Here is an 11645-nt window from a genome sequence, read left to right as displayed (position 1 = left end):
GCTAACTGAATGCTCAGGAAGTTTAACTTTTCCAACAAAAAGCTAGTAAATGAATAGGTCAGTTTAAATCTAGGACTATTTCAAAGTCTGGAAGAATTATCTGTAATGGTATTTCTCAAACTGGATTATCATCTTCACTAGAGAATACCAAAAATGATTCGTCTACTTCCTCAATATTCCCAAGATGCAAAACTAGTCTATATACATAGAAGTTAAATCGTTAGCCTCTATTCAGTAGTGATTAGTATGTTCTTGATAATGTGATATGTACTACATGCACATTAACTCATTTAGCACCCAGAGCCACCCTCAGGGAAACGGCATCACTTCAAGCTTCTAGGCTGGGAAACTGTTACTCAGAATGGAGAGAGAAATTGGCCAATTTCATACAGACCCTAAGTGGTGGTAAAAGAACAAATAATAAGCACAGTATCTTGTGGGTCCAGGTACACTACTAAAACTTTATGAGAGGTACAAACTTCAGTTAATGGATAGGTTGTTTACTCTATGTCATTTATTTTCTTTTTTAAAAATATTTTTTAATGTTTTATTTATTTTTGAGAGAGTGAGACACAGAGCACAAGCTGGGGTAGGGCAGAGAGAGAGGGTGACATAGAATCCGAAGGCTCTACCCTCTGAGCTCTCACCACAGAGACCGACAGGAGACTCGAACTCACAAACTTTGAGATCATGACCTGAGCCAAAGTCGGATGCTTAACCGATTGAGCCACCCAGGCACCCCCTGTGTTATTTGTTTTCAAACTTGACTGCACAAAAGTGGCCTGAGATCCACTCACGGAAATTCTAATATAATTGATATGGAGTAGTTTCTGGGCATCAAGGTTTTTTAAAGCTCCTCAGGTAACTCTGAGGTACAGTCAAGTTCTACCTAGTCTCAAAAATCATCATCTCCTCCTCCTCATTCATCATTATCCCCATCATCTTTCTAATTAGTTAACCAATTACCTTAGGCACTACAGAAATATACCAGGTTATATACCAAAGAGAAGCAAATAGGTTATCTGATGCTACATGTTGATTTCACACATTATCTCTACATCAGCCAAACCAGAAGAAAGCATAAGTTATTTCCACAAAGAACTACTTCGTACCCACTTTATATTTACTGCTGTATGCTTCCCAGTAGGAGGTCTGTCTTCAGAGGAAAACTCAACTGTGGTACAAGTTACCTAGTAATTTGCTGAGTTGGTCATTATCACCACTTTGTTTGAACAGAGGGCTTATCTGTGCGTTGCAAAATGAGGGGTAAGAGACACACCAAATGATTACCTGAGCAGGCATGACACAGGGGATTGTGAAATTGTGTAGATTCATACAATCAGAGGCTGGATGGTCACCCATATCACAGGTAAACAAACAGAAATATGATGCAGTAAACCGGCCAGGTTTCAGAGCAGTGCTTCCACCAGTAATCAAACACTAAGTAGAACCACCACTATTGAAAATTAAGGTTTTGCTTGTGTGGCCTTCCATGGCTTTGTTTTTCTTGCCTCCCTCACCCAAGGCTCAGATGGAATAAAGAGGGACCAACCACTTGTGCATGTTAGCATGTAGCAAAGGGCAAATGCGCCATCTTCTAAGAAAAGTGAGCCCCCTCACTCTTAAACTTTTTGATTTTGTGACATTTGATAGGGAAACAATCTTGAGAAAGAACAAATCTGGATGCATTAAACTTCCTGATTTTTAAACTATATTACAAAGCCAAAGTAATCGAATAGGGTGTTATTGGCATAAACACACTTACACAAATGGAACAAAATAGCCCAGAAATAAGCCCATACACATATGGTCAATCGGTTTTCAGCCAAAGAACAAAGAATATACAATGGAAACAAAAAAATCTCTTCAATAAACGGTGTTAAGAAAACTGGGCTGCCACAGCAAAAGCAAAATAAATAAGTGTGATACCATCACACTAAAACACTTCAGCAAAGGAGACCGTGAACGCAATGAAAAGGCAACCTATGGAATGGGAGAAAATATTTTCAAACCACATATCCAACAAGGGGTTAATGTTTAAAAATACAAGAAACTAATACAACTTATTAGGAATAAGCCAAAGCAACCCTATTAAAAAATAGCAAAGGGCCTGAATAGACATTTTCCCACAGAAGACACTCAAATGGCCAACAGATGCATGAAAAGATGTTCAACATGACTCATCATCGGGGAAATGGAAATCAAAATCACAGTTAAGTATCACCTCACCTGTTAGGATGGCCTTCATAAAAAAGACAAAAGATAACAAATGCTGGAGAAGATATGGAAAAAGGGGAAGCCTGTACACCTTTGGTTGGAATGTAAACTGGTACAGCCACTATGGAAAGTAGTATGGACGTTCCTCAAGAAATTAAATAATAGAGCCACCATAGGACACAGCAGTGCCCCTTCTGTGTGTATGTCCAAGGAAATGAAGCCATTATAAGAGGTATCTGTACTTCCATGTTCATTGCAGCATCATTCACAATAACCAACATATAGAAACAACCTAAATGTTCATCACTGGATCAATGAATTAAGAAAAATGAGACGCACACACACAGGAATATTATTCAGCCTTAAAAAAAATAAGGAAATCACGACACCTGGGTGGCTCAGTTGGTAGAGCGGCCAACTTCGGCTCAGGTCATGATATCATGGTTCCTGAGTTCGAGCCCCACATGGGGTTCTCTGCTGTCAGCATGGAGTCAGTGTTGGGTACGCTTTGGATCCCATCCCCCCCCCCCCACCTCATTGCACCTCCCCCACTTGTGCTCTGTCTCTGAAAAATAAATACACACATAAAAAAAAAAAAAAAGGAAATCCTGTCATTTGTAAGCAACATGGATGAAACTGGAGGGCATTATGCTAAGTGACATAAGCCAGACAGAAAAAGACATATACTGAATGGTATCATTTATATGAGGAATATTAAAAAGAAAACCCAAACTTCTAAAAACAGTAAAAAGGGGGGTGCCTGGGTGGCTCAGTCGGTTGGGCATCTGACTTCGGCTCAGGTCATGATCTCATGGTTTGTGGGTTCAAGCCCCATGGCGGGCTCTGTGCTGACAGCTTGGAGCCTGGACCCTGCTTCAGATTCTGTGTCTCCCTTTCTCTGTGCGTGCTCTCTCTCCCTCTCTCTCTCTCAAAAATAAATGTTAAAAAAACAAACTAAAAACAGTAAAAAAGTAGTTGCCAGGGGATGGAGGAAATAGGGTAAAAGAGTGTAAACTTTCAGTTACAAGATGTATAAAGTCTGAGGATCTAATGTATAACTTGGTGAGTATAGTTACGAAAGGAATGAAAAAGGTAAATATGTGAGGTGATGGATGTGTTAACTAACACGATGGGGGGGGGAAATCCCTTCACCATGTGTACATATATCAAATAATCAAGTTATAGTCTTTATCTTACAACTTTGGCAATAAAACCTCAATAAAGGTGGGAAAAGACATTTCCATGACGTCAGAAATTGTATTTTATTTGCTGCTTTAGACCTACTTCTTTAAATAGTGCCTGACACATAGTAGGGATTAAATGCTTTTTCTTTTTAATTTTTTTTAATATTTGTTTTTGCAAGAGAGCATGCACAGGGGAGGGGCAGAGAGAGAGAGAGGGAGACACAGAATCTGAAGCAGCCTCCAGGCTCCAAGCTGTGAGAACAGAGCCTGATCCGGGGCTTGAACCCACAAACCATGAGATCATGACCTGAGCTGAAGTCCGACACCTAACTGACTGAGCCACCCAGTGGCCCCAAATACTTATTCCATTTCCCCAATTGTATTTTGTCATCATCTCTAAGTTCCCTCCACTTAATTTACTCTGTTTACATTTCTTCCTTTGACCAACTATCCTTCTCTTTGAGATTCCTATTCTGTTTAAAATCCTTCCTGAGTTTTCGTCTGCTTCATGTATTCATACACTTACATTGTCTTTAATCTTAATTTAGATACTGTAGTTACTTTAATAGAAATTTCCATTTTACTTTTTCTAGTTAAAAATTATTAGTAAAGTATCAGCTTCTGCTTATTGTAGAGGATACAAAAACATTTTAAGAGAAAGTAGCTTCCTTCCATTAGCTAAGAATATAGTTGGGTAAAATACAGAAGAAATAGGAAAATATTTACTTAAAAGGGGTAGTTCTGTTACTACTATATGCAACATAGACTGGGAAGAGACAGCTCTGTGGAGGCTAATTTCATTTCTCTTTGCCTTTATGGTAAGGAGCATCCTTTCCTCCTTATTCAGTCTTCTCTTCCATTTATAGGAGAATTTTGCTTCTAGGTTTTGTTTTAAATTATAGACAAATAAAACCTATACACAAGACAAGAGAATATTGTATTGAACATCAGGGACCCAACACATAGTTTTAATGACTACTACTCAAAACCAAGCTTGTTTCATTCATACCTATACCTACTCCCCTTGCTGGATCATTGTGAAGCCAATCCCAAATATCATATCATTTTGTTCATAAATAGGCCATTTTAAAAACACACTAATGTCATTATCGCACTTCTATAAAGGAAACAATTTCTTAATATCATCAAAATCTACTCAAACTGTTCCAATTGTCTTAATTTTTATAGTCTTTTTTATTTGAATCAGAATACAGAACTTCTTTATATTTGCAATTGAATGAGATCTCAAGAGTATTGACATATGTTTAATTTCTAAAGCTAGAAATTTATTCCTTTTGATTGTCAGGCTTTTGTCTCAACTTGTACCGGAGAACATATTTGGTACCAGCTAAAACCGGAGGCAGAAAATTAAGATACCAGAGTATGGCTTCTGCAAGGAATCATTCGTGCCTCACTGGTTTGTAGACAAAGGCTTAAACCAATCAGCCTAGACCTTCTTAGTAATCACTCACTCACACACCACACACTGTAGTGGCCACTCGGAGTGCAGTACCTCCAAGAGTGCATTAAGTAATAGTTAGTGATTCTCATACCATAGGGATTCTTGGGCTGCCTTTTTACCAGTATGGCTGTTATTCTGTAAGAAGCTATTCTATTCTAATGACAATATTTATTCAATATCTGCTATTATAGCTTTATAGGATTCCCCCTCCTTTTTTTTTGCAAGGAAAAGCAGTATATAGCACACTGTAGCCGCAATGATTGGAAATAACTCTTGAAATGTCAAGGACGTTTCCTTTACACAGTAATTAGCAGATCAAATGCCAACAGGTACATTTAATAACCCTGATATTTCACATTTGGACCATAGCCAACAACATCAGTAAATGTAGTCACTTAGGATCCCATAGCAGTATAATCTTGAATTGAAATGTTACTTATTCAGGTATATTTTAATTACCTAACAGTAACCTCCACTACATCAGGTATATGTACCAGTACTGGAAAAATTACACTGCCCATAGTTTGCTAAATAACAGGCAAGTATTTGGAAGTAAATTTCATGTCATGTTAACTTTTGCCTTAAAATATTGTTTGATATAATTCTATTACACTACCGTCAGTACTCAAGTTTTTTGAATTCATATACAATGCTTTAGAAAATATGAATATTGATTAAATCATTAATTCAATGAATGTTTATAGAATGCCTATTATGTGCCAGATACCATTCTAAGGAGTAGGTATAAACCAGACACGAAAACAAAAACATCTCTGCCTTTATGGAGCCCCCTTTAGATAACCCTCCCAAAAGAAAATAGGAAGGGAGAGTTTTCATTGACATTTCTAAAAAAAAAAAATTAAGAGTGTATTTATTAAATATCTAACATGTCCCAGGGACTGTGCTAAGCAGCAGGGACAATGAAACGACCTGGAAAGATTTTTCCCTCCAGAATGATCTGAGAAGCTAAGATAGTTAGAAAGCAGCAGCAGACTAGGCAAAGTAAAGGTTAACAGTAGAAACCTCAGGTGAAAACCAAAGGCGGTGTTTGTAAGTGAAAATATTTACTAGAAGATGATGAAAGGAAAGGAAATAGAACATAAAAGGATATGGATACAGAACTTCCCCAGCTTATTTTGGTGGTAAATTCTTTGACAAACAGATAAGATTGATTTAGCTTTTAGTTTGCTGTAGATTGAACTGTATGACAAGCTATTAAGAGTAACAAGTTCAGATTGCTGAGGGTGGGAACTGAAATGCCCTTTAACAAGTAGGAAAGTCAAAGCAACAGTGTTGAAAAACAGTTTACTAAATCAAGTTGATGCAGAACTTGAACTAAATCAAAATTTATAAGGCTCTCACAAATGGATTTGGTATCTGTAATTCAGTTTATGAATATTAATAAGTTTATCTCTTTCAGGATTTCTTTTTCGGTACAATTCTTACAAGTCGGTATTGGAATCAGAGAAAAAAATACTTCTTTTTAGTAACTTTTGGATTTTATCATCTTTTCCTTCCCCTTCATGAGAGGCCACATTCTTCCCATATCAGAACCTTTACATATGCTGTTCCCTAGGCCTAGAATTGTCCTCTCCCTACACTAACTGTAAATTCCTTCTTCTCCTAATTCCTTAGGAAATCTTTCCAGGCCTGGGACTAGTCAGCACTCCCACCTCCATGGAAATAATTTAGTTCATCAAAAGTAATTGCAAATTTCTTTTTAAGTTTATTTATTTTGAGAGAAAGCACACAGCTGAGGGTTGGAGGCGGGGGGGGGAGGGAAGGACAGAAAGAGAGGGAGAGAATCCCAAGCAGGCTCTGCACTCTAAGTGCGGAGTACAACATGGTGCTTGAACTCATGAACTGTGAGATCACGACCTGAACCGAAACCAAGAGACAGATGCTCAATTGAGCCTCACAGGTACCCTCAGACATTGCAAATATTAATGTCTACATCCTCCACTGGACTCTAATCTCATAAAGGTAATAACCCAATCTGTTCTCCAATGTCTTTTCAGTATTTTCACAGCAAATAATACAGATTAAAAGATACTCAGTAAACATATGCTGGATAAATGAATTCAGCATGTTTCTTCGAGCTAGCTGTCTCTTCTCAAGAATACTGAACCCCCAGTCTAGTGAATATATAACTCTGAAGGGGAGGAAAAACTACCAAACATCTTCAACAGAATTACTGTTGACACAGGATTATTGAGAAACAAAAGGTCTGTCTGGTCACTGTTTTCTAATCAATACCTTTCGAAAACCAGAACCAAATTCTTTGGATGCTTTATATATGGAAAGGTAAGTCCCCAACAACCTTAAAGGAACCAATTAGAGAACCAATAGTGTCCTAAAACATCATCAGCTGAAGACTGATTTAGAGTAGACCATCTTACACAATATGAAGTCATTAAAAAATAAAACAATAATGAAATGGTCTAAAAAGTCAAGATAAAGATGTTATTCCTTACTGGATCATAATAGGCCCCCTATTCCCGGGGACCAAGGTAACTGAATTTCAAAAATGTTAGCACTGGTGAGTGGGGTTAAGTATTTGTCAAAATTTCTGCACACTCAGCAAGTTATATTCTCTGCTTAGAGCTGGGCTAATTTGGAAAGAATAATGAGGTGCGGATGCTGTTGTTCTAGGCATGAAGCAAATGGGCTCTGACAAAGAGCCTTCCTCACAGAAACAAAGATAAATGCACAATGTGCAAGCAACATCTTCCCAATGGCTCTGCATGCAATGGCTTCCCAATGGCTCTGGGTATATATGCTATTTTTAATCTTTCTTCATAGATCTGGTCAGTTGGAATATCAAGAGATTAGGAGTCATACAGTACACATTTTTGGAGGTTTGGAGGACAAGCACAGGTGTAAATAAAAATCAGAGAGGTAAAAGAAGCAGGAAAAAAAGTGGCCTTCTGAGGGACAAATAATTTAACCCAGGTCCGGGTGGAGCATATCATCAGACAAAGCATCATTGGCACACATATTCCCACTTAAATATTGATTTTCCTTTTTTTAATTTATTCTTTGAGAGAAAAAGAGAGCACGAGCAGGGGAGGGCCACAGAGAGGGAGACACAGAATCTGAAGCAGGCTCCAGGCTCTGAGCTGTCAGCACATAGCCCTATGTGGGGCTCAAACCCACAAACCATGAGATCATGACCTGAGCAGAAGTTGGATGCTTAACCAACTGAGCCACCCAGGTGTCCCTGTTGATTTTCCTTTTTAGAGAAATATATTCTGTCATATAATACTTGCAGAATTTTTGCCACTTCAGTATGATTGTTATTTTTCTGTTGGTATGAGTACATTAAAAAATATGCAATTGGGAGCTGAGAGCTTCAAGTAAAGATCAGAATTGTACACAGCAAAACAATAAGAACCAAAAAACACACAAAGAGTCTAGGTTTTGAAAAGCTCAGAAAGACTGGAGAAGTAATCTTCTCATCTGATCTACTCCCAATGTAGGAAAAACGGAAAATTAGATCTTGCAAGTATGTCAGTAAAATGTAGCCCTACTTAAAAGGTGTCCCTCTAGACAATCCAATGACATGAGGACAAATGCTGAGATGCAGTTTTCAAGCCATTAATCCAAGTTCTAAAAAAGAACTTCAATATAAAAGCGTAGATGAATAAATGAAATATAAACTACTGCTTTTCCCTCTAGAATTTTGCAATGAGAAAGACACTTTTCAAAGACGTTATCACCAGGGTGCATGAGCAGTATGTTGTAGCAGGGCACACAGATGAATGCACAGGGCCTGTCTTTCACTGACAATCATAGCAGTAAGATTATTCTAATTACAAGCAGCCCAAGTAGGTTTCCAGTGTCCGAGAAATAATGGAATCACTGCCTCTTCCAGGGGCTAACTCATCAGTCCCCTCTGTGAGAATTCAGAAACAAAACAAAACAAAACAAAACAAAACAAAACTTTCCTTCCTTGGGGCAGGTTTAGCCCAGCATTTTTGTGTTCCTCTTACACTCTGGCTCCTGATCATGATGAAGTATTTCCATTGCTGACTTCAGGGGGGGATGTACACAAAGGTTTTGTTTAACTGACAAATGTGTTGTATCTAATTCGTAAATGACTTATAAGAGACAAGCACTTACCTAGAAATGATTTTTATCTAAGGCCTACTGCTAATGCTATTTGAGAAAATGGCAAATTCATTTCTAAGCCAAATGGAGAAGCAAAAACCTGTTTATTTTTATTATTGTTTTTGAATTGACATTGAAAAGTGAAATATAATGTCCAGTTAATTAATAGGGCCAGAATATACTAATGTGGTCAAACAATAATTATTTTTAGTTGTTGTTCTACTACACATTTGATGAGAAACTTAAAAATTAACTATGCCTGTGAGACTTTAGAAAAGCAAAAAAAATGACAAGGACACATCGCTTTAAACATGTTTCTAGCTATCTTCAGTAAGGTACCTTCTCCACACATGAAGGCATTATTTATATATTTACTTAGTGATGAAGTGAAAGTAGAGAGAGAAAATATAAATTCTATTTGCCAGTTCATTTAAAACCCAGTCAAGGGGCGCCTGGGTGGCTTAGTTGGTTGAGCGGCTGACTTCGGCTCAGGTCATGATCTCACAGTCTGTGAGTTCGAGCCCCGCATCCAGCTCTGTGCTGACAGTTCAGAACCTGGAGCCTGCTTCTGTTTCTGTGTCTCCCTCTCTCTGCCCCTCCCCCATTCTCACTCTGTCTGTCTCTCTCTGCCTTTCAAAAATGAATAAATGTTAAAAAAAAAATTAAAACCCAGTCAAGACAGAGAATCCTAAAGTAATAAGTACATAAAGGTATATAAACTTTTATTTTAACCTAAAAATCCAATGTATATTTATTGTATGTAATAATTACATAATATATAGTATATGTAACATAAAATAGGATAAAACAATTTAAAAATTTTTAAACTTATTTTTGAGATAGAGAGCAAGCTAGGGAAAGAGAGAGAGAAGTCCCAATCAGGCTCTCACTGTCAGTGCAGAGCCTGATGTGGTGCTCAAACCCACGAACTGTGAGATCGTGACCTGAGCTGAAACTGAGAGCTGGATGCTTAACCAACTGAGACACACAGGCACCCCAGAATAAAACAACTAAGACAAATTGTACTTTGTTTTTAAATTAAAAAGAATGTTTTTAAATATTTATTCATTTTTTGGAGACGGAGACAGAGCACAGTAGGAGTGGGGCAGAGAGAGAGGGAGACATAGAATCCAAAGCAGGCTCCAGCAGGATCTGAACTGTCAGCACAGAGCCCGATGCTGGATTCAAACCCACTAACCATGAGATCATGACCTGAGCTGGTCAGACATTCAACTGACTGAGCCACCCAGGCACCCCTTTTTAAATGTTTTTTAATGTTTATTTTTGAGGGAGGAGGGGCAGGGAGACAGGGAAACACAGAATCTGAAGCAGGCTCCAGGCTCTGAGCTGTCAGCACAGAGCCTGATGTGGGGCTTGAACCCACGAGCTGGGGGATCATGACCTGAGCTGAAGTCGGTTGCTCAACCAGCTGAGCCACCCAGGTGCCCCACAACAAACTGTACTTTCTGAGTACTATAGGAAATATATTTGCTCTACTATGGGCAGTACCTTTTTAGAGTTTAGTATTTACAATCAGTTTTAATAAATCTTAGTCACCCATTAGTATAATTATCTACTGTGGACTGAATGTTTTCATCTCCCCAAATTCCTATGTTTAAATCCTAACCCCCTATATAATTGTAATAGGAAGTGGGGGCTATGGGAGGGAATTAGGTCATGATGTAGAACCTCCATGAATGGGATTAGTGTCCTTATAAGAGGGTGATGTGACTAACGCTAGCACATACTCACTCTCACTTTTTGATGAGGAGGTACAATGATACCAGGGCTGTCTACAAACCAGGCAGAATGTACTCACCTGATACCAGATCTGCCAGAGCCTTGATCTTGGACTTCCCAGTCCACAGAACTGTGAGAAATAAATTTTTGTTGTTCAAGTCACCCAATCTGTGGCTACTTGTTGCAGCAGCCTCAACTAACACAATTACTTATATCAAATTTTTCTTTTTTTCCAAAACACCCAACTAGCCTCTATAAACATAACTTTTTACAAACATTTCAATAATGGTACATAATGAAATTTCATCACTAAATTCAAAATACAATCAGCATCATCTATTTAAGAAACACACAGATGAGTCATTTTAATTGTATCATTCAGGTAGTGGAATAAAAGTGGCTACAGGGATGCAAAACAAATCGACAGTAGTCAAAATGACCATGATGAGAAGTGGGATATTCCAGCTACTTAGCTCCAAAGGCAGTTTCTTCTACATAATACACAAAGTTTATTTAGGGAGACTATTTACTTCCAACACACTTCCCCCTTCCTCGTTTGTATTATTCCAAGATCAAAGTTTCTTTGTTGCAGAAGAATGTACACCAGCATTCATAGAAAACCTAAAAATGTGGATATCTTATCAACTATGCTAAGTAAGGCAGGTACAATTCATGCAAAGAGGAGCATTCTTGTTGTCTTTTTATTGTTCTTGTTGCTCTGTTTTGTTTTCCTCTCTTGATAATTATCAGATATGTTACTGGAAATATTACCAGCTTGTGTATTCAGTTGGAAAACCACCTTGGTTCTAACGATATTTATCTGTTTTATATCACTAAAAAATGTTTATCTTTCTTCCTTGTAGAACAACTTTTGAAAAGAGATCCCATGATTTGGGAGGGAATTTTTTTTTCTTTATAACTTTTTTTTTTAA

This window comes from Herpailurus yagouaroundi, unplaced genomic scaffold (genome assembly GCF_014898765.1).
Source record: "Herpailurus yagouaroundi ecotype Mexico unplaced genomic scaffold, PumYag 141, whole genome shotgun sequence".
Taxonomy (NCBI): domain Eukaryota; kingdom Metazoa; phylum Chordata; class Mammalia; order Carnivora; family Felidae; genus Herpailurus; species Herpailurus yagouaroundi.
Note: the sequence above shows the minus strand (reverse complement) of the source record.